The sequence below is a fragment of the Lagopus muta genome, chromosome 8, assembly GCF_023343835.1.
Source record: "Lagopus muta isolate bLagMut1 chromosome 8, bLagMut1 primary, whole genome shotgun sequence".
NCBI classification, from domain to species: domain Eukaryota; kingdom Metazoa; phylum Chordata; class Aves; order Galliformes; family Phasianidae; genus Lagopus; species Lagopus muta.
The window spans coordinates 31,683,623-31,706,956 of NC_064440.1; the positions used below are offsets into that span (position 1 = coordinate 31,683,623).

Below are 23,334 nucleotides of genomic sequence, written 5' to 3' on the forward strand. Positions count from 1 at the left end.
AGTAGGCAGCCATCCCCAGTGCCGTTCTAAGTGCTACAACAAGAAAGCATAAAAAGAAAATTCCATGTTCCAGGACTATTTTTACCAGAGTGGTGCAATTTCTGTTCAGCAGGCTTATTCCTCTTCATCTACATCACTGATCATATTAGATGCTATTTTAGGCATTGCATAAAATGTTCACCCAACCTATTGCTAAAAAAGAAGCAACCAACCCCCCAGTACTTTGTTAAAGGCAGGCTGCGTGGTTTTGGCAGGGGTCTGGGAGTTAAGAGCTGAGGTTGAGGATCTGGGAGGATCTTCCACCTTAGACTGGCTACAGAGGTTGTATGTGGGCTGGGGCTTGCCTTAACTGCATGTTTTTCATCACCTTTCAAAACAAGTAGAATGCTGCCATTATGCTTCTCTGTGGTTTGGATCTTTCAAATAACAAGTGGTGATAGAAACCCTCTCTTGTTTTGCTCAGCACCTTGCACAGTGTGACCCAGAATGCAGCTGGGTCTTACAAGCAAAATCTAAGTACGATAATGAAACCGAGTGCCCTATCCTACAGAGCTTCACTGAGCTCTGCAGGAATACTCTCTGCTCTGGGGTAGAGGGCATAGCTTGGTAATGTACATCAGTCCCTTGTGAACCTTGAGAGGTCAGTAGGAACATCTCAGAGAAGCTGCTGGAGGTTTTCAGGACTTCTTGTAATACCTTGACCCTCCCAGCCCAGATGCTGGTTTGGGGACCTCCCTGAGCTGCTGGTTGCTTTGGGGGAATGCTGGGGGAAGAGTGACAGGCAGGAGGTGGCCATGGGGGTGTGGGAAGGTTGGCAGCAGGGCAGGGAGCCAGCACCAGCTGGGAGGTGGGGGAGCTGAGCAAGACGAGGGCAGGAGAATATTCTGCAGTGGATGAGCTCTGCAGTGGGAGATTTGGCAGCAGCAGGCACCCCTCCGGTGAGTCACAGGAGGCTTTCTTAGAGGAGAAGCCTAAGAATTGCGCTAGTGCTGCTCTTGCTTGATTTTCCATTCCTTCTGAAGGCCTTTTTGCCGCCTGCTCCATCCTTATTCTTGTCCGGGTCCTCTATGAGGGCTGCCTTTCTCTGCTTCCTCCTCCTCCTCACTGCTGTGATGCTTTAGAGGGGGGGGAAGCAGGTAGGGCAGGTGCTTTTGAGGCACTGGGATCTGTCTGTAGAGAGAGACGAGGGTGGAACTTCTCATTGACGTGAAGTTTGATGGATGTGTGAAGAGTCATCTTCTTGTGGTTGTGAGGGAAGGCAGGAGAGAATCGGTTCCCTTCGCAGCCCTCTGCCTACAAAGTCTGAGGGGAGAGAGAGAAACGCTGAGAATCCACATGAGATTTGCTGCCCCTTCCTGCAAGCCCAGTCTCTCTCTCAAAGGTAAATGGGCTTTGTTGGACCTCTACCAAGCTTTGTGGCAGGGCGATATGTTCTGTTCCTTTGAGCATCCTTCTCTTTGAAGGGGTCTGCTGCACAGGCCAGAGAAGCACGAGCTTACATTGGGAGTGGGTCTGGTTGGCTTGTGTTTTGACTGTAGGGAACTCTGAACTCATCTCCAGCCCTTTCCAGTGGGGCTGGACTCGCTGGATTCTTGTGACTGCTCCGTTGCTAAAAGCCTCTGTATGCTTGTGCTGATGTTTCATTACAAAATTACAAAATTAGAAGAAAATGAGTTGATCTTTCAACTCTGTTGTTTTTAATTCCTTCATTCCCTGCTCCTTCTGTCCTGTCCCTCCCCAGCCGTGCCACATCTCCTCCACAAACACAGGGCAGCTTCACAGCTCGGTGATCCCATGTCATGCTCAGATGGATGACCAGAGAGAGGCCTTGAAACACACAGGTGAGGTTGGGGCAGTAAGCCTGGACACCTCACAGCAGCTCATGTGCAAGCACAACTGTGCAGCGGTCGCTGCTGCCCTGTGTCATTTATTAGTCGTGAAGAGTCCCTGATCCTCTCTGCAGAACTTCTCAGTTCTGCCCGTTTTTATTTCCCGCTAATGTGGATAGACAAATGCAAGGCTCAGATGACAGTGTAAACGAGCTGCTTGCAACACGTGAATAGCAGCATGGGATAAAGAAAGGAAAAGGGAGAGTGAATCTCACCCCTAATCCATAATGTAGAAAACGCTAAATCCCTTCAGACCTCCTTTTCACTGTACTGGCTGCAAAACCTGTTTAGGATTTGGATCGGCATCGCAATGGAAACCGTGTGCGCTGCTGCCTGTGTGCCGTGTGCGTTTGGCAGCGGCACAAAAGGGACCGGCTGATGATATGCATAGGCTTAAAGGCCCGATTCCTGGGGATGCACTCGGTTGCATGCAATTAAAATGCCTGTCAGGCAGTTGATACCAGAAAGCCCTTGACGAACTGCTTAGGCAGCCACGAGGTGCAGCATCCTATTGTAAGTGGATGATGGCGGAGCTGGTGGGTTTGTCATCATTCTGGAAATTTCTGTGGCCAGTGAACTCCCTCTTCCTCTCCCACTCACCCTCTTTTCCTTTTCACCACTGCGGGGACGACTTCTAATTTGCAGTTTTCCTGACGTACCCATGGTAGATACAAGCTGGTGGCTTGCAGACTGCGTCTGTCTGGAGATAGGCAGCGAGCCGATGGATAACAACACTCCAGGAGAATGATTATGCAGCAGTTATTTAAGGATAGGCTTTTGTGGTATGGCAGCATATGAGCCGGTAATGATTTTCTTTTTAAAATGTCAGCTTTGTTTGCTGTGTGAGGATTTGCAAGTTATACCTTCATGCTGTAGCTTTTTGGGTTTAGCCTGCTGTAGATTGAATTCTGTAGTGCTGCACACCGAATGAATTAAAATGTGTAGGTAATAAACTTTAGCAGTTTTGATGATAAATTTACTCTGTGCATATGTAATATTTATTCTAAGCACACATGCCTTTATGCACAGATACTGGTACGGGTATGTCTGTGTGCATCCAGGTTTTTGCATAATGGAAAAAAAAGAACTTGTTTCATCGCTGGAAGCTGTTTTTCATCAAAAATGAACTGTTTTCTTTCTTTTTCCCCTACCTTTGGTTTATTTTAACAGATTCTCCATCATCTTGTCTTTGACGTGATCCACTGATCGGAATCTGCTTGTTCACAGATCGGAAAGGTAGGGCACCTCTGTATTTGAATGGGGTTTTGAGGATGTGTGATTGAATGTGTAGCAGGGAGTGGATTGCTCTTTGTTTTCTGTGGCTTTTCTTTTTTCTGTCTTGTTTTAAACAAAAATCAGTTCTTGATATCACTGAACTGTGCTGTGTTGCAGCTTTGTATAGATTTTTTTTTTAATTGTTTGGGCAGGCACTCTGAAGTGATTTTTGATGTGTATGCACATGCTCTGGCTATTTAACTAGCCCTTTCAGCTGCGGCTACCGAAGGGTGAGACAGAAAGCTGAGCGCTTGCCTTGCTTCATTCTAGGTGGGATACAGACCCATCTCCATTTCTACTGGGCGTGGGGGCTGTCTAAGATTGGTTTCAGCATCCGTGCAATGCTTGCAGTCTCACAAGAACAGGGTTAAACTCAGTGCCTTGCTCAGAGCAGGTACAATCTATCACAGCAGCAGAAAGCATAGTGCTGTTTTCACGCCGTATCGCTTTCACGGAGGAGGGAAACTTCTTTTAACCCATTCACTGCTGTAAGGAATTGGTGTTGCTCAGCTTGGGGCTTTATGTACAGTGTCTCAGCAGCCTGGCTGGGCGGAGCAGTGCTGGCAGAGCTTCTATCTGATGGCTTTTTGAGCTCCCAGCCTTCAGAAATCATTTACATATGGCAAAATAAAGCAGATGGACCGGGATTTTTCTGACAGTGCCGTTGCTAGTTCCCAAGAGAAGTTTGTGCTCTGTCGTCCCCTAATACCTTTTGGCTTTGATTGCTTTAACTCTTTGAGGTGTTACCGTGCATTGTGCTTATCAGGTATCACAGCTCATCATACATCTTAGCTCAGCATTTAGACCTGAGGGTAATTAGTGTGTTTGTAGGACGGGAAGCAAAATATACATGTGTTTTAGTTGGTAGGAAAGGTGGTTGCATTTCTAGCGTGGCTAAAAGTGGGAATAATATTAACTCAGTGAGAAAGCCTGGTCTCGTGAAATGCCCAGCAGGAGTCCCAAACAAGCAAGAACCCCGAGCCAGAACTCCAGCAAGGCAAGGATGCAGGCCAGTGCTGGCAGCAAGGGATCCCTGAAATGTTATGAATAACCAACTTCATTGCAGTAAATTACTGAGGCTGATAGTGCTCCTTCTGGGGGAAAGCGTTACTGAATTCTTCAAGATATTTCCCCACCTGGTCATCTTACATACCACTTCATTCCTCGCTTTCCTTTTCCACACATCTTTCTGTTCTCTTGGCTCTTGTATTCTTTCTGTCTTTGGCGGAAGTATTCCTGCCTAATAGGCTTTCCTGGCTAAATAAAATTCTTCAAAGGAGTGCTTTTCTTGTTAGTTTTCTTTAGTTGCTTTTAATGCTATTTCCTCCTGGTATCGATTATCACTTGACTCATTGAAATAGAAAAACCTGAAGTAAATAGCGTACAAAACACTTGAATTCTCAAGGAAAAAAAAGCATTCAGCGATCTGTTTTTAGCTAAGAGCTGGTCCCTTCTCTTCTCCCTACTTTTAATTTCACTTCCATTATCCAGGGGCAACAAGCCAAGCTGCAGTCTCATTCTGATTTCATTAATGTTTTGCAAACTGTGACTCAAGGACTAACGCTGCTTGCTGGGCTTGATGTCAAAATCCAAGGTTTTGCTGCAGCACGGGGGAAGGGAAAATGAAGGATCTCTGACAAATAGAAGCGGTGGTTTGTTAGCTGACAAGTAGAACTGCACAGTCTTTACAGTGCCACTGCATAATGAATCAAAATTGTTGGCAATGAGATCCTCTTGTTTGAATGGTTTGTTTCCTATGGAAATGCTGCTTATCAGATCTCTGCGGTCTCCTGAAAACAAAGGGAGGGTGTCAGCTATGTGTGTGTAAAGCAGGGTTGGTGTGGGGATTTTTCTCTGATTTTTGAACAAGCAATACACATACGTTTCTTACACCTCTGGTTTATCAGTCATTTTAACCTCTTCCCTTGATCTGAGCTTTTGAGGTGCATGTTACCAATTAATCCTTCTGGCTGCCAAGAAGGAAAAGATGCTATGCTGGCAAAAAATAGGAATAATTTCAGACAACACTATTTTCTTGAAATAGAGTTAAGAGGGACTGATTTTGTTACGAAAATGTGGATTAACAAGGTTTAACATTTCTGTGCAGCGTAAGATGGCTGGGAATATCAGAAGAAAAATGTTAGCTGATAGGGAAAGATAAGGGAAGGCAGAGCTTGCAGTGGCGATGAGGGTTGTCAGTCAGTCTGTGGGCTTTGGGGCAGGTGCCCAGAATGACGTGATGTATGGCACTCTCCTTTAGTGACACGGTGACCAAATGCGCCAAAGGCATTCAGAAGCAGCGCATGTCATTAGCTCTTAGCTCGTCCCCAGGGCTTCTTGTGGGGAGTGGCATCAGGAGCCAGCCTGGCCCTGCAGTCTGCTCGCATCCCAAGGCTCTCGTCTGGCTTTTAACCGTGCTTGGTAGATGGCTGTTTTCTCAGCACATGCAATGGAGGTAAGGAGGAGTTTTGCTGGATGGCTGTTTTAGGCAGGATCTGAACATCCTCACTTCTCTCACCAGGGCTGGGTTTAGACCACTAGTACTGATGTTGTGTTTTTTTCCTATGGTTACTTAGAGCAAGCTTTTTTTTTTTTTTTTTTTTTTTGAGCAATGGAATGACGTTTCTGTTAATTTATTGTACTTGATGATAAATTCTCAGTGCAGATTAAACTGATTAGAAAGGCTGTCTCCTAGGCAAAGGTTTCAGTGGCAAATAAGGGTCATAGCTTTTCTTTGAGTTAGGAGTCACTTGCAGGGTTTGTCTGAGCTTCTTGGACATCTATTTTTGTGCAACTTGTAGGAACTTTGCTATCTCTGCTTCTGCATCAAAAGAGGCTGAAGTTGGCCTGTTGACTCAAGAATTATTAGTTAGGGAGAACGTAATCCGCATAAAACTTGTTTATATGGGTTAGAGTTGAGATCCATTGATGTGGATCTCAACTCTAATGGATCATGGTCCTGATGAAGAAAGTCGGTTTCATATGAGTTTACATCTTTTGCTCTTCTCTGCTCCTGCCGCATCTTCCATTACCTTTGCACCAGAGCATCCCAGTTTCTCTGTGGCCCTTTGCTGTCCTCTGGACAGGACACAGTGTGTGCTGGAGTTGCTCTGGTTGCTGGTCAGCACTGGGTGCATTGCCTGCTTTGGAAGGTCAGAGTCAGCAGTGAGTGGTGAGCTTGTGCTGGTGCTTTCACCATTTGAGGGAAGGGATGACTCACCTCAGCTTTTTTCTCCATTTCTAGAAGGAAAATGTACTCTTGATCTCAGGCTATGTTTAAATATTAAGAGTTAGGATAGTAGATTGCAATAGCAGAAGTTTGGTTTAGTAATTTCAGGAAGGATACCCTGTGTAACCTGTCAGGAAAACAACCATCAAAGCACAGAAATCAGTGGGGGAAGAAAATCATCATCAGCTCATCTCAACTCACATGGCTTCCATTGGAGGAAGTGATTAGGTGCAGCCTTTCAGTTGGTGTGAAAGGCTGGAGGCTGCCAGACTCATTTGGGAAGCTTATGTTGTCGTCTTGCTTATTTTCTTGGTCTGTGCAAAGTCAGATTCCAGTTTACTCTTCGGGAGGGTTATATTCACCAACTTCATGGGACTTAAAAAGGTGGTTTCTGTCTTGGCTGTGATAACTATGGTGGTTTGGGTATTGGCATAGTAGCAGGAACAACAAAAAGGATTAGAATACATTTAGTAAAATACTAATTTCCCTTTCCTTTACTTATCAACTCTTTCTTCCTGTGAAACTCTTTGCTGTATAAAATTATGTCGTTATTATACAGGTCTGCAGTGGCTTTCAACATGATGAATAAAAGGCAGTTAATTCACCTGCCCCGTTTATTCAAAAGGTGCTGTTCCCTGATGGAAACCTGAGCCTGGCCTGACAGAGCTGGGAAAGCCAGGAGAGTCTGTGGTGCTGGTAGTGTGGTAGGAAAAAAGCCTATGGAGCAGCAGTGCTGCTGACTCACGCTTTGCAAACCTGGAACATTCCCTGAAAGGCTGGAGATGCAGATTAACTTCCTTTTCCTGGTGTGGTGAGAAGACAATTCATTACGTTATCTGCCACTGACTGAAGCCTCTAGATAGTTATGCACTGCTGCTTTTGCTCTGATATATGATGGAGTGCATTAGCATGGAGCTTGCGAGAAATCACGGGCAATTTATTTTAATACATTGAGTGTCGGTCAGTGCTAAATCACAGAAGCTATTTAGATTTGTTTTCTGAGTCATCCTGGTTCTTGTGATAAGGTGATTTGTCAGTGTGTGTGGTTAGTAAATTGGCTTCACTTTTTCCTTTTCTTACTTTTAATATTTGCTCTTAAAATTGCAAATATATTCCTTAATTGGCCAAAAGAAAATGAGTCACATTTAGGAAAGTGCTGTTCTTTAGCCTCTTCATCACCAAAGGGAAGAGATTTATGAGTGCTAGAGACAGGAATAGAGAGCAGTGGGGGAAAGACCATAGAGCTGTGTGTGTAAGTCAGTACAAAGCTCCTGCTGTTGTCTGGTTGCCTCAGTAGCCTGTGTCTGCTGGTCCCGAGCCATTTCTGTCCATGTGCCTGGAGGGACCCGAGCTCTGTGCTGCTCAGCAGCGTAGTGTTTAGTACTGACAGACATCGCCGTGTGCTGGAAGCCATAGATATGACTTTGGCTGGAGAGAGAAAGGGATGTGTGGCAGGTTGGAGGACCTGTGTGTGACATGTCCACCCTTCTCCATGTAGGTGTTTGTGTTACGGCTGTGACCTGTAGGCAGTTATGAAACAAACCCCACAGCACATTGCTGTGAAATGTTCTTTGAGAAATCACTGGCACTCTGTGTATGAGACACGATGGTCCCCTACATATGTAGCACAGCAAAGAGAAAATAAAGCAGCATCTGATTTTTGCAGGAGGGAGAGAGCCAGGCTGTGTCCTGCGGCTAGGAGCTCTGTCACCTCAGTACTGCTGAGCACTACTGTTGGTTGCTGGCCTCTGGCCTCAGCGTGCTGCTGATGAGAAGGCCAGTGCCTGCTGCTCTCCTGCAACCATGTCTTACATCTTCTGTGAGTGTCAGGTAGGATGCTGGTGTCTTACCAGTTCTGTACTGACATTTCCAAAAGATGTCATTGGAACTGATGCAGAGTTTCATGGGCAAGAAGCCTCACTGGACATTGTGGTTTCATCCCTGCTCACTCGTGTGCTCTGGTTTTTGTTTTGTTTTGTTTGTTTGTTTGTTTTTTTGCACAGGGCTGCAAGGATTTGAGGTAGATTGGGTTCTGTCTTCATAAGTTGTAGGCCTGGGGACCAAGCTGTTGTCTCCATGAACCAGCACAACAACGCCATTCTGCCCTGCCGGTCCCCCTGAGCAACAGGCAGTGGTCTCTCTGCAAAGCCAGCTTGTTTTCTGTTCATTTGTAAGCAAAAGGCATAAGATCCCAGTGCGCTGTCACAGGGCACCTGAGAGATCTCTGGGTGGGGACAGGGCAGGGACAAGGCCAGTAATGTTTAATAATTCAGGACAGAACTACCTGCTTCAGGATTTCCAGAGTTGCAGCAGTTGAGCTGAAATCTGTCTGAGGGGATGTTTATGTGCATCAATCCCAGACCTTTCGCAGCACTTCTTAACGTGATGGAGGTGGTTCAACTATTTGATTGCCTTTAGGGTCCTCCATGTTGTGTTAATGCGGTACCAATTGAGTTTACACTGACCCAAGATGGCTGAGAGCTGTACTGATAGTGTGATGTTAAAGCACGGCACGGCAGCTGCCAGTGAGGAGAAATCCCTGCCACAAGGTAGGGTATTTCTTATGTCTGTGGGAAATTAGAAGCACATAAGCTTTACTTTTAAGTGAAGCACAGTGAGGCTGTCAGTGCTCTGTGGTGAGCTTCTCTCTCAGAATGCATGCACTGAGGCCGGTGGGCTGCTCCTGTGCTGTGTGCTCTGCATCTCTGCAAGGACAAGGCTGAGAAACGGTGGGTTTAGCAACGTGATGATAAATCTGAAGGTACATCAGCAGCAACTTCATTTCTCCTTGGACGGGTGCGCACTGCCTAGGAGAACTGAATCCTCTTCCTTGGAAAGTTGCCATGTAGTCCTGCAGTACAAGCAAGCACATTCATAATCATTAAAAGGAGAATTGAAGCCGTTCTTTTCAGTGGTGGTATTATGTAATTAATAGAGAACAGCCTTATTTGTAGCAGCAACTGTGAGAAATGAACAGATTTGCTGACTTCAGCGACATTTGCTACTAAATACTGAGAATGCCCTTCAGTATGTAAATCAATGTGCTTATCCTTAGGTTTGTTGTATTTTGTGTCTGTTGGTAGACCGGTCTTTCCTTACACCGAATACTTGTGGAAGTAATTATGAGCAGGTAAACTCATACAGTCATATGTACAACATCTGAATGAAGTTGTACAATTGTCACTAACTGTACAAACCTGTACACTAACTGTACAAACAAACAGTCACTAACTGGCATCTGTACAAACCTGAAATCCTCTTCCGAGCCTTCCTCAGAACAGGAAACTTGAGCACTTCAGTGATAAATTATAGAACACAAGGGGTGGAGACCTGTTCTGTGATACAAGTAATGCATCCATACATCTTGCAAACAGTTTGCAAAGTGAGAATATTCATTGAAAGAGAATGTTTACAAACAAAATAGCAAACGAAGAGGTTACTGGTCTGGGTGGTGGTACTTCTCCCTGCTCCCCACGCAGTCTGCTGTTTGCTATATTGTTGTGTTTGCCAAGGAGGTCTCCAAGAGTCCGTGAGTCAGAGGCCTTGAGCTTCAGAGAGGGTTTGTGTGACACTGAGTGTGTCTGGGAAGGCTTCTCAGGAGTCTTTAAGTATAGTATTAACATGGTGCAATTCAGTAATTTCCTGTGTTCTTGTCCTGTGACTGGCTTTCACCTTGGCAGTATTTGACAGATCCACCACTACTTAAACCCAGCTTGTGGTGGTGGTAGTGTGGCTGTATTCCTCATACACCAGCGCCTCTCTTTCCCAGACAGGTCAGGAGCCAAGGTGCCTGCAGCATCCCAGCCGGATAGCGGGGCTCGCGTTTCCCTAAGAGCTGCTGTCTCCAGGCTTTGGAGGAGCCAGCAGCATCACCATAAACCAGCTGCTGTGCTGCGCTTCGGCCGGCAGTGATGAAATGCAGCTGTAGAGAAATGAGGCCGTGCCAGAAAGGTGCATTTTGAGACCTTTGGCACATAGTAGGGACGACCCAGATCTGATGTGGATGTGACTGTTCACTGCAGCTTGGCACGGCTGCCAATGCCAGCCCACAGTGATCTGCTGCGCGGCACTGCTACAGCTATTTCTGGTAAGGAAGTCGGTGGGAGGTGTCTGGAGCCCTCCAGTGAAACACCAGCTGGGATGCTGCAGGGTTGCGTGGAGCAGGGTCTGGCCCAAGCGCAGGTCAGACGCTGCTGTCCGCACTCCTGAAGAGCAGCATTTACCTGTGGGAAGCTTTCTGCTCACAGTCATGCAGCACTGCCGAGGACAGTGTTTGTGCCTTTAAAAATTGGAGAGTTTGAAGCATCGTATTCTATCTTCCCCCCCCCCCTCAATTGTAAGGAGATCCATGTGGAAAATGTTACTGCCTTCTGCATATTAGATTTAATGCAGGGCTCACAGAGACCTTGTGCAATTGCTGTATATCCTCTATAGACAACTTGTCAGATGGCTGTGGTTCTGTTTCAGGTGCTTGCCAAGCACTAGAACTGTCACAGCTCTGTGTGGATGGACACTGGATAACATTGTGACTGTTCTGCAAAGTATTTCTTGGCTGTGGTAGTAACTTTTATTTTCATCTATTAAGCAGAGTTTATTTTGTGCGTGAACATCAGTTTCTGACGATGGATTCAGCTCTGCAAAACATTTGTCATTTCCCCCTCAACATACCAACTTCTGAACGTGGAGAAAAGCAGTGAAACCTACAGAAAAGGGGCTCAGTCAAATCCTCGCATTTTGATCCATGTGCTCACTTCCATTTTGCTAGTGTTTGCATTTATATTTTCTGTAGCTTTCTTTGTTACAAGGATGTGAGCATCTCCCTTTCACCAGAGCCATTCCCTGAGGAGTTCATTCAATGTCCAAACTCTGTGTTCTGTCAGAGCAAAGACTTTTGAATCCAAACCTTTGGATTCAATTCAAGTTATGGGGCTAACAGGCTTGTTTTAAGGGGAAAGAGGGCACCACTGCAAGCAAGGGGAAGAACTGGTTTGTCTGAGGAAGGGAAGTTATATGTTGTAACAGAGGCTTAAAAGGGCTTGTGAGGATTTACAGCTGTGAGTGTTTATGAGAGCTGAACCCGGAGTGCTTCCGTTTCCCAGCCGTGCAGATAGCAGAGACAATTACACTGCACAGCCCTGTGTCTGAGCTGGAGCAATCTCTGTGGTGTTACAGCCCTCATCTTGTGGTGTGTGTGTGAGAGAGGGACGCGTCGAACTGCACAGAGACTGGCTGAGATGCAGTGTCCGACGCAGTGCTCCCCTGCCTTCCCCGTGCTGCTGCTTTATCCCAGGCTTCAGCCAACGTGTAGCAAGTCACAGAGGCACAGCTTATCGCTGCTGGGCAGGAGCATCTGTCTCAGCTTTGCTATTTTGCACTTGTTGGGGAGGATGGGTGAATTTGTAAATGATGGTGTGGAAGGGAAAGCCGTGACCTCTGCACCTGCTGCAGGTTATAGGGCTCTGTGTGACGTGAGCCGGGCATTGAATCCACACGTCTGGAGCTGTGATGGGCGTAGGAAGACCACTTAGCTGTTTAAATAGACTTGATGGCTATTGTGTGGCTGCCATCTGTCCTCTTTTGCACAGCTTTGTTATCATTTTTAACCCCATCTTACTAGGTCTCTAAAGCACTGGTCAGTCTGCATTCATTGTTGGATAAAGGAGCCGCTGCTTTTCTTAACAGAAAATAATCTCTCTTTGTAATAGTACTAAATCATTCTTCCCCCCCCTTTTTGGCATGCATGGCTTTCTGTGCCACGATTGATAGCAGGGACCTTACTGCAGCATTTACCATCCTGATAAATCAGCATGCTTTAATGGGGTGCTCTGTTCTAAACGGAAACCAGTAGCAATAGCGATAGCATTAGGCGTTGAAAGCCAAAATGCAATTTACAATTTAATGTATTAGCAGGTAAATAAATCTAAGGTTGGAGCAAGACAAGGACTGGACATGGAAGGTCCAGGGAACACTTGAAAAATTCTCCTCGCAAGAGGTCAGAGAATTGAAGGAGCTTGAAGGGACTGCCGGTAAGGAAAATACAGAAGCAAACGTGCAGCATATTGCAGAGCCTGCTCTTTGTGCTGCTGTATCACTGTCTGTATCGGCTCGCTCACCTGCTGTCAAGAGATGGTACTGATGCAGAAGCTGGTTTTGCTGTCTGCCTGGCAGGGCTGAGCAGGCTGAAGCTCAGTGCAGCTCTGGCCCAAGTCCAGTGCTGGCTCTGAGCAGCAGCTGCAGGAGGGCTGCAGCAGTGCATGCACGTGAGTGCTGTGAGCAGTCTGCGGTTGATGTTCTATTGATGTGTTTTAGCATGACGTGCTCAACGTCAGTAATGAAGACTTTTTAAAGGGCTACAAGCACTGAAGTGCTCAAGTGAAATTCTTCTGTTCTGTGCATTGCTCACGTTCAGAATGCGAAGGGAAAGGGCTGTGTGACTGCTGTGGGCTCACTGAGGTAAAACTAAGAAGCAATTGGGAAGCGGAAAGGCCGTTGTAAAGAAAATATTATACAGAATCAAACAGTTTGAGGGTTGTGAAGCTGGTGTAGGGACACTCAGACACATGACTGCACGTATAAAAATCTACTCTTAGGTACAAAGTGTGCTTCCCTGATTGTGACTTCACATTCAAAGCAGTGGATCATTGATGCTTTTAGAGGGTACAGAATAGGTTAAAGAGATGAAACACACTGAGGTAAAAAGGCCCCGTGCATAAATGGGCACTTGGAGTTTGCTGTGCCTGTTCTGCCTGGCCCTGGATGGAGCATGTCCCACCTCAAATGCTGAGTCTTGCTTGTGTTGCTCTGCTGATGATTTTCCCTCCATTAGCATTCCATGTCTAGTTTTGTCTTTTTAGGCCTCAGTCTTTTATCCAGTGATCTCTGTAAACCCTGGTTGCTACGCTGCTTACCTGGCATGGCTTGCAGTTTCTGGAAAGGAGGAAAAAGAAGGATGGGGATGAAGGAGTAATCCACAAACATCAAGTAGTGGTGGTGCAACTCTACAGTGCTTACCATAGCTTTCTAGATGCTTCTGCTGAAACTTTGTTGCATGAAAGCTGCTCTTTTCCAGGGTTCCACTCATTGTACTGTATCTTGATTGGGCCATGTAAATCCAGCCCTCTCACTTGACTGTTTCACTTGCTTACCTAGAATATGTGTGGAGATCCAGAAAACCTTTGCATATCTGGATACTATAAAATAAGTACCTAGAATGTATGCATTATATAGTTATCTAATGCCCACTTTCCCTGTACTGGCTTGAAACTAGGGTAACTAGATCAGTTGTGTAGCCAGGATTGGTCCTAGGTCTTAGAAAGCTGCAGGCATTGCTGTGCCAACATGCAGCTGGTGGGAGAAGTGCAAAGAACTGACAGGGCTTTGTTTCTGCAGCAAGCAAAGCACTTTGTGTGCTGCATGGCACCTGCCACTTGTTTCTGTGGCAGTGGTAAGGCAAAGTTAGAGCCTACTGAAAGAAAAATAGACTCTTTTTTTTGCATCATTGAGCTATGGATTGGGCCTGTTGGGCCCTTAAAGAATGGCTGTGATGAGAAAAGAGAGCGTGTTGGGGTGATCTCAGTAGCTGTGTGAGGAGGTGAAGGGTGCTGCTGCCAACGGGACCTTGTGTTGCTGAGGCTGGTCCAGGAGAGCAGTGGTTCTTGGAGTCCCTTCCCAGCTAAGGAATGTAGAGACAACCCACCTGCAGGGGTCAGAGCTGCTCAGCCCCACAGCTGCAGAGGAAAGCCCAGCCAGTGAGAGCTCACAGCACGTGGTGCCCTGGCTCGGGAGAGCACTTGGCCTTGCTGCAGTCAGCCTTGTTCCGAGGGAAGTGGTGGTGAACGTGCGTTCCTAGCAGGTGACCAGTGGGATAAAGATGAGGGAAGCTAATTGGAATTGTCACCGTGGAGTCTCTTGCCAGAGGCTATCATTATGCTGAAAAGCAACATTAACCAAGTTGGCAGAAAAAGATAATTTACTGTTAAATATTAACTACTAAAATTCAACTTACAGTTTTCACTCGTGTTGTGCTGTTAGAGCTTTGGCTCGCTTTGGTTTCCAAATTTCCATTCTCCTCCAAAATGCTGCTGGCTGCTAGAGACACACCAGTAATCCAAACCTTGCATCTGAAAAGCTCTACGACACATCCCCATTTGGCTGATGGGATCTGTTTCTTGGTTGATCTTTATTAGAGGAAATCGATGTGATGACATCCCATATGTTGCAGGTTAGGATGTAGCTGCCGTATGAACGCTGAGATGTTGATGCACGCTATGTTTATACAAATGAATGTGTTTTATTTCACATCTGCACAGGTTTAATGACTATGTAGGCTGAAATTGCAGTGGACATAGCGGGGTGTTTAAGGGTAAGGATGGTGGGGAGAAAATACTGAAAAGGCTTTTTAAAATAATATTTCTTCTGGATGGTTTAATAACAGCACACGCGGCTGTGTGGGCACAACCTTAAAAATTGAAGTCACGTTGAAATGCTCTCATTTCCATATTCAAACAGATTTGTGTGGTTTTATTGACTGGTTGCAAACAGTACATTAAAACATATGCCATCAAAATTAGGGCAGTGTTTCCTACAGTGTAGATCCGTACTGTGTGTTATTTACTTTATCTGTCTATGGAAATCCCAGTGGCAGAAGTCCCTGCATATGTTCTCCATAAACCCACTGAGGATGTGTGTTTCATACAGAACAGGCTCATTAACAATGTGAACATGGTACATGCTTTTGAGTGGCTTTGAGCTTTCTTGCATACATTGCCAATTTCAGACCACATAAGAAATGCTTAGTTCCCATCTGGGCACCTTCTCAGCTAAGTTGGAGCTTAAAGGAAGCTGGAAGCAAGCTTTGAACTTATGGTATTCATGGAATGGAGAAATAATTTTCTGTCAGTTGATTTTATTAATGATTAGTAGCAGCTTGTAGCAGGTGGGTTGTTTGGTGTTATTTTTGACTCAATTAGGGTCAGCGAGCTCTTTCCTTTGTGACTGATGTGATGGTGTCGGGTGGGTTACAAGGTAATTAATACACTGTGCTCAGCCGGGTTGTCCTGTGGCTGCTACCAGGTGGGATGGCTGCAAGCAGCTTGGGAGGTGGACAGAGAGATGTACCTTCCTGCTGCTGTGCTTCTGCCTGTGAATAACAGCTGTGTTTCTGGAGCTGGGCATGGCTGTCCTGTGACACCCAGGTACGTGAAGGCAGAAGAACTTCATGTAACTCCATGCTCTCATTGCTACACATACAGCACAGCTTCAGTCTTAGTTCAAACAGCTTTTGCAGGACCTTTTCTGTAGGCTGCGAGATTAGGGTGGATTGTGCTTGTTTTTTAACTAGTTACCTGGTTTCTGTCTTCTCACTTCTAAGAAAAATAAGTAATTCACAACGTCCGCTTCATCCAAAAGAGTAAATCCCCTCTTCCAACTGCGTGAGCCACATGAGCAGCCATTAGGCAGTCCCTTGGAATTAAAAGAGCTGCATGGAATAGTGTCACAGAGCCTGTTCCTTCATTATTAATTGACACCTGAAGATGTCCAAAGCAAGTTTATTGCGAGTGCACACATGAATATGGAGGGTCATTTTGTATTTAGTAGTGGCAGTATTTTCTGGCTTTAAATGGTTGCTTTGGTACCCAGTGTGTGCTCTGCCTTTATCTCAGCATTTCTTTCTTTGGGTTTCCTTGGAGTGCCATTTGTGCCAGTGGATTGGGGCCTCTCCCCCTGTTCAATTCCAGTTGTTACTTGTAAAGCTATTGAATATAAAGCACACCATTGCTTATCTACATCTAAATTAAAAATACTGTGGCTGACTTTGTAGAGTGAGCCCCTGTGATGCAGGAACACAGCAAAATTGAGGTTGCACCCCGTAATTCCTGGTGTGTGAGGGACTGGTTGTCAGGTAGGGCTGCACAACAGCAGGAAGATGCAGCCTCATTAAGGCAGATCAATTATGCATCTCCAGCCTTGTGGCACTGAGCATGTGCCGCATGTACTGGGCTACAGGACATGTGCTCTGTCTTCCGTTGCCCAGATGTTATGGCCCCACTGTCAGTCACATTCAGGATGAGTTGTGTGGCTATAGTTGCTGCTGGGTGGAGCCTGTTGCTGGAACACCATGTGCCTTCAGAATTCGGACCCAAACTCCCAGTGGTGGTGTTCTGGTGGTAGCTTCTATTCCCCCTTTTTGTGTCTTCACTGTTTGTGAGGAAAGAGCATCATTGTGTAGTTCTGCTCTTGTAAGTTGAGCTGGACTTAGAGGCTGTTAGCAAGAAGCTTTGGAACCTCTATCTCACTTCTAATTCCTGTTGCTTGCTGTCCCCATCATTAAATGGGATGTGGCACGGTGCTCACCTGCAGGAATCGCCTTCTCTTGAACTTTTTGGCTGCAGAAGGCTGTAGCTTCCCTCAAGTAATTGTGAGCTTATGACTTTGCTGTTAGACCTGAGGTATAGCAGGGGCGTAAAAGACCATGGCCAGTCAAAAAGGAGAGCAAAAAACAGCTACAGCAAAGCATGCTTAGCCAAGAGGCAATTCATTTTGAAAAATGTTTTAACTCGTTTATAGTCATTTGGGCTGAGCTACTTCCCATGGCATATGTTTTCTGGGAAATGGGCCAGGCCAGTAATAAGAGGCCACAAGAAAATTGGCACTAAACATGTGGATGCAAGGGGCTTGAAGAAATGAAAGCTTAATAAAGGCTGATACCATCTGAGTAATCTTGTGAGGGCTCAGTTTGGATGCCACGTGGTTTCCAGGAGCAGGGATGGTTCTGCTGCTGTGACCAGGTACTGGACTGGCATCAGACCCTGAGGTCTGCTTGAGCTAACTCAGTAATGGAGTTGTTCCATTCTGAGTCAGGCAGATGGGAATATGCAGTATGCAGCAGGAGGGGGCCCTTCTGCACGTGAGAAAAGAGACTTGTAAGAGGAAGGAGAGGCCAGACAGCTCCCTGCTGCTCCGTTGCCGTCCCTGTTTTGATGCATTTCTCCAATTCATGCAAAACCCAGAGAAATCTGTTCTTAATGCCTGAGAATAAGAAGTCATGGGATTTCTTTGTTTGCATTCAAAATACCATGTCTCCTAATCATCTTAAAGCAACAGACACGAAAGCTCCTTCAAGAGAGATGTCATGGAGAGTCACACGTTTTCCTTTGAGTGATGAGCGGTACTTTTAAAGGAGATTAAGATAAACTTCAGACCTATGGCCTATATTTTCTGTTTACTGCTTGCAGAAGCTGCAGCCTTTTGCTAAGAAGAGTGGAGATGCTGTCGTTACAGATTGGATTGAAAGTCAGAAAATCTGTGTGCGCTCCTCTGCTGTGCTGCAGAGCCTGGCCATGGTTTCTGCAAAGGCATTTTATCTTCCTTGGCTTCAATTCACAGTCTTTTAAGAACAAAAAAGGGCACAATGGAACACTTTATTTAGAAATATTTTCCTTGAAAATGAATCCACAGATAACCCTCAAAAATCTGAGGCAGGGAGCAGGAGATAGCTCAACAGCTGGAGAACGGGAGGCAGATGCTGGTAGGCTGAAGGCAGGTAGCTTTGCTGTCACACTGCTTTGTAGGAACGTTGCCTGACCTGATGCTGAATTACTTTTTTAATGTATTTGTTTTATTAGAGAGCTTCTGTGTCATAAATACGAGTACATGACAGTAACTGGTTTTTCCTTTTCTGCTTTCTGTCTGCGTGGATTGGGCTGTTAACTCTTCAGTGACCAGCATCTCAGTGCCTATGGCCATGTTAGGCTAAGTCTGCACATATTGCAGGTATGCTCAGCCCCTCCATCTCTTGCACTCCAGCCATGCAAATTGGCTGTTGCCTCAGTTGAAGAGATGCATCCCTCCCCTTGCTGGTGCTTTGCTACCAGAAAAGCATGTTGCCTGATGGATGCTTCAGCAGGAATAAGCCCTGAACTATGATCCACTGCTGGCAAGTGTTGCCACATCCTCTGTGAATCTATTTTCAAATGTGTGAATTGAAAGTGGATCAGGAATTTCAAAAGAAGTATCTGTCAAGTGGGCAGAAGTGCTGGTCTCTGTATAACTGAGTTCTCTTTAGGACTTTGCCTACAGTGTGCAATCCACTTGGCCTCAGGTTTAAATTGTGCTAAGTACCTGAGATACACCTCTACAGAGGGCTGCAGCCTTTGTGCTCAAATGGATCGGTCATATTTGGCTTTCAGTTACTTTCTTTAATCTCCTTCAAGGTGTTTATATAATGAAATGGTGTTTTAGGAAAGCTGTTATGCACTTCTGAGTAATGAGTTTCCGTTTTGGAAGCTCTGCAAGGTTTACATGGTAGCTCAAAAAAAGAGGTATGTTTGTTGGGTAAAGTACAAAAATACTTCTTAAAGTTGTTGAAAGAGGGATTTGATCTTAATGGCTTTGCTGTAACCCATAAAAGCCATCATCTGAAGGTCGAAGCACTATTTTAGTCTTGTTCCCTCTTCATAGAAGTATTACAATCAGTGTCATCTATTGTTGGAAGAAGCGTGGTGCTGTGAATGAGCAGTGCAGCCTGGCACTTATGTAGTCTTTGGCCAGTGAAGTGCAGCTTTCAGCCTGTAAATCATTTCCTGAGGTTTGGTCGGCTTAGGAGAAAACATTGTTATTTTAATGCATTTTGATGCGATCGGAAGCATGTGGTACTGAAGGAGAATAAAAAAAAAACAAAAATTACAGGGATTTAGTTTCAAGAGGTAGAAATCTGTATTTACCCTGGTTTTCTTGTTGGCTTGCCACTTGCTAAGTGTTTTCAGATGCACCATACAGCTCTTTTTGCAGGAGGAAGTGGGACAGCTAATGCTTGCTGCTGTGGTGTGCTATGGTTTCTTGTCGTCTTAGTGCTGCTTGCTTTCTTAATCGTAAGCTGATTAAAGCACAATAATGGAACACACTTTTGAACTGCTTATAAATGAAGGGTAAATAATTATATATATGATAAATAATTATCAAAGAAAGAGGTTGGCAAATGAAGAGGAGGAACTTTGAGTGTTGTGGCTCCTAGCAGAGCCCCTGCCTCCTGCTGCTGGCTGTCACTGCTCCTGGGGAGCTCGTCTCAACTTCTCTTGGACCTGGGCTTCTGGAGAGAAGAGAGTACACAGGTGAACTGGAGAGACCAGAGTCCTTTGAGCTTCCTCGTGTCTGTTTCACTGCTTTGTTTTGTACTGGTCTCATGTCACTATGTTAGCAGCTCTTATTTCTTTGTTAGCTAACGTTGACACAGAAGGGGTATGAGACAAATCCTCCTGGATCCACCTGGCAGCATCTTCCAGGCTGCCCTGGCACAGCCTTCCAGATTAACCCAATCTCAGCTCCAAACCAACCTCCATCATTCACAACGAGGTGCCTTTGGGCTTAAATGCGCCTGGTCTCAGTAGCCGAGTCCCGTATCAAGTTGGTGGGCAGCAACAGTGGATGGCTACTTGAGCTGCTGCTCTCTGCTCAACATGGCCAGGCAGCATCAGCCCCGCCATCCCCCACCAGTGCTTTGCGCAGCACTGACCGATGCCAAACCTCCCGCAGCGAGAGGCAGTCTGTGACATGGGCTCCTCCTGCCCTAGCAGATGGCTGTCAAACTGAGGAGCTGTCCCAGCTTTCTATAGGATTTCCAGACCCTAAGCCATCGCAGGAAGACTGCCCGAAACTGCAGAACCTCAACTCAGCTTTGGCTTCTAACAAAGGTACTTACTTGTTAGCCTTGTTTTTTAATGAAGTGGGACAGTGGTGCAGCAGTTCCTTGTGAAACCACAGGATAGGGGTCTCTTACTCCTGGCAGCTTCTCGTTGTTAGGAACTTTGTGAAAGATGTCCGTTTTTATTAAACAAAATTATCTCAAATAAGTGCTCGAAAGAAAAACATTCTTGTTTCTATTAAATCCCTAAACTTTAATAAGGACACACAAGTGTGTTCTTTATGGGCAGGCTGGCCTTAGCCTGACCTCAGCTAGCCATCTGGATCCCTATTTCTTAATAATGTATAGTCTGAATTTGGCTTTTATGACTTATAGCTTAAGCTATTAAATACAGCACATTTGGTTTCACAGGAACTACAGAATTTTCAAATAAACAACAGGTTGGAATATGTATACATTACATGAGAGAGCCCTCACAGCAGACTCCTCAGCTAAAAAGCTTTGTGTCAGTAAGGCCCTGGGCTGAGGTTATGGGGTATGGACCCAACCTGGGCTTAGGCTGCTGCTGGTACTGAGAGGTGTGCGAGCCATGCTCTGGGGACACCGTGCTGCCTGCCCATTTACTGGCATGTGGGCAAAGCCAGTTTTGCTTTATAAAAGCAAAATAAAAACAAAATGAAATTTAAATGAAAAGAGAGAGATGGGAAAAAATGTCACTGATCAAGCGGGCAGCAGCTGGACTTGTCCTTAGCTTTATTTATGGGCATGTTACTTGCTTTGACCCCTGCTGCCCACTTCTTAAGCAGAAAGCCTTGCGAAAGCAAAGGAGAAATTCTCTCCCAAGAGCCCAGCAGACAGGCAGAGTAGATTAATGACAGGATGCACTTCTAAGTGCCCACGGAGCCTAAACACAGCTGGGAAGCACGACTGCTGCTCCCAGCTGCGAGGCTGGCCCTCTGTGCCACTTGTGACGGAGATGGCACTGCTGCTGCTGGTTGGTGCTGAGCCTGGCTGGGGGTGTGAGGGCTTGGAAGGAAGCTGTGGGGTGCATCCTCTGGGCCCAGCAGGGTAGGGGGGCTGGTGAGCGGGTGCTGTGAGCCCCAAGGGAACGGAGGAGTTGCTGGTATCTGCTGCCAGTCTGGCTCCAGGCTTTGTTTACCAACTGTGCAATGGAGGGTGACTGGCTTGCTGAGCACAGTGGTGTGGTACTCAGTGACCAGTGATTGCTTACATGTCTGTTTTGGAGATATGAACCCTGCTTTGGAGCCTTGCAGTCTGCTTTGGATCCTCCACCCCAGCGTGAAATTCTGTTTTGTGGCAGCCCTCTGCCCAGTCCCAACAGCTCTTTCACAAGTTTGTTGCCTGCGTGCACTGAGACCAGACTATCTGAAATTCCATCAGCCAAACCCCCCCCCGTACTCTGCTACCAGTGGGCAAGGGCTTTCCTATAGCAGGCAGTGCAGGAGAAGAGTTTGGGCTAATGCTGTGTGGATTTATTAAATACAAAATTAAGAACTATTTGATTTTAGGGACTGAAGTTCTTCAGTCTCCTCAGTCCGGTTTCCTACAGTTTCATCTCTGGGGGCCATATACCTGTGGCACTTGTGGGACCCATTTCTCCTAAGCATCCCTGAGTCTCCCACCAACTGGCCTGTTGTCAGGCAAAAAACACTTCTTGCTCCTGTTTCATGGTAGGAACTTCTCTCCCTAGCTGATGCTGGTATCAGTTTCTCTCTGGCATGAGGCATTACTCATTTACTTAAGTCACCAGCAGGTCACTAGTTTTGCCACACTGCAGGAACCAGATGCACAGGAAGAGGAATTTCATTGCAGGTATGGTTGCTCTGGCAGTGCAGAGCCAGAGCAGTCCCTGTGCTGGGGGAGATATTCCTCTTTCATGAGTGTAGGCTCTGGTCAAGCGAAAAATGAAGTGATGATGCATCTGTAATTTGAGGATAGGTTATGTCTGAGTGAGAAGAAGTTCTATTGAAGATTGCTACTTCTTACGTCCTTGCTTCTTCCTGCATTGTAGAAGGTCACGTATGTGAGCTCATTTCCTTTGGCTAGGGGTGGAGTGTGAAGCTCCTAGTGACTGTGCCTGGCTGTTTGTTGGTTCTCCCATGCACAGCCTTCCAATGCAAAGTCAAACAGTGACGGCACATGGAGGTGTGTTTTCTCATCACTGGCTGCCAGTAGGGCAATCCTGCAGCCAGGGTTAAGCAGATGGCTTGGGACAACAGTGTCTTAACCATGTCTGCTGCCTTACTTAGATCATCCACCCAGGGAAGTGGAGATGGTTCTGTCCGCAGGGGCTGCCGTCCTTCCCTGCCCTTTCCTAAGCTCTCTCTTGTGGCACATCCCTGCTGCAGGCCAGGTGAGCTACTGGTCTCTAGTTCCCCCTCACTGGTAGGAGAAGGAGGCTGGCACTCAGCAAGCTTGAAATCCAGCCTGTTGAGGTACCTCCATGTGTTTGCAAGAAGATATCAGAGCTTCCCCAGTGCTGAAGCTGAAGGAAGGAATTGCCTGCTGGGCTGTCCTGCTTCCCATTCCTGAGCTGATGTGCCATGGCCCCATTAGGCTGCTGTCAGCTCACAGGGACTGTCCCAGGATGCCTGAGGTGCTGTCTGTGGAGCCATTAGGCATTTCCCTGTAGGCCTGGAGGCAGCAATGGCAGGTGATGTGCATGAAACCCTGGCAAAGCAAGCAAAAAGCTCCCTGTACTCAACCACTCAATGACTTTACTTGCTATAAGTCCCCCTCACCCTGTGACAAGCGACTTGTGCATTCAGATTGCTAACAGAGATAAGCAGTTAGAGGTGATTTAGAAGATGAAAGGCTTAAAGCCTCTGGGACCTTTAAGCTCTGCAGCTGTGGAAGTGTGCGTACTACTGGGATGCATGCAGAGGGGGTCTGGCAGTACAGTCATCAGCAAGGACATGTGATTCCTTTCATGTGTGCCAGGAAAGCTTCCTTAAGGTGTCAGACAATGTGGTCAGTGCTCAGCTAAAGTGCTATGAAATGTGGTGAAGGAAGAAGCAGAAATCCAAGGTGTGGTAGCAAAATGTCTCCCAGAAAGGCAGGGAATGACTGCTGGCCTTGTTCTGCTCGCCCTGCCACGTACGTTCACAAGCTGTATACACAGTACAGGTTTTGTGGCAATGGCTTTATTCCCATTTCCTTTGGGCTTCTCTGATGGCATGTGTATCACAGTTGATCCATGCTGTAGAGAATATGTTCTAGCCTGTGTCTTCTGTGTTCCTTACCTCATTTGGTGCTTTGGGCTTCTTTCTCTCAAATGCATC

The 23,334-nt window shown here is 46.2% G+C and overlaps 1 protein-coding gene across 41 annotated transcripts in view; it reads left to right on the forward strand.

The window, feature by feature from the left end:
* Window positions 1-23,334, forward strand: part of MAP2 (microtubule associated protein 2) — a 192,535-nt gene that overhangs the window by 76,511 nt on the left and 92,690 nt on the right. For 36 of the 41 annotated variants that reach the window (XM_048953526.1, XM_048953528.1, XM_048953523.1 and 33 more), the window contains one exon: window positions 3,060-3,125. The exons of 1 other annotated variant lie outside the window; for it this stretch is intronic. The gene's annotated coding sequence lies outside the window, so the exon portion shown is untranslated. Of the gene's footprint in view, window positions 1-2,384; window positions 2,403-2,476; window positions 2,692-3,059; window positions 3,126-5,534; window positions 5,620-23,334 lie in introns of those variants that run through there. 4 more of the 41 variants (XM_048953524.1, XM_048953532.1, XM_048953531.1 and 1 more) reach the window with 3 other exon arrangements.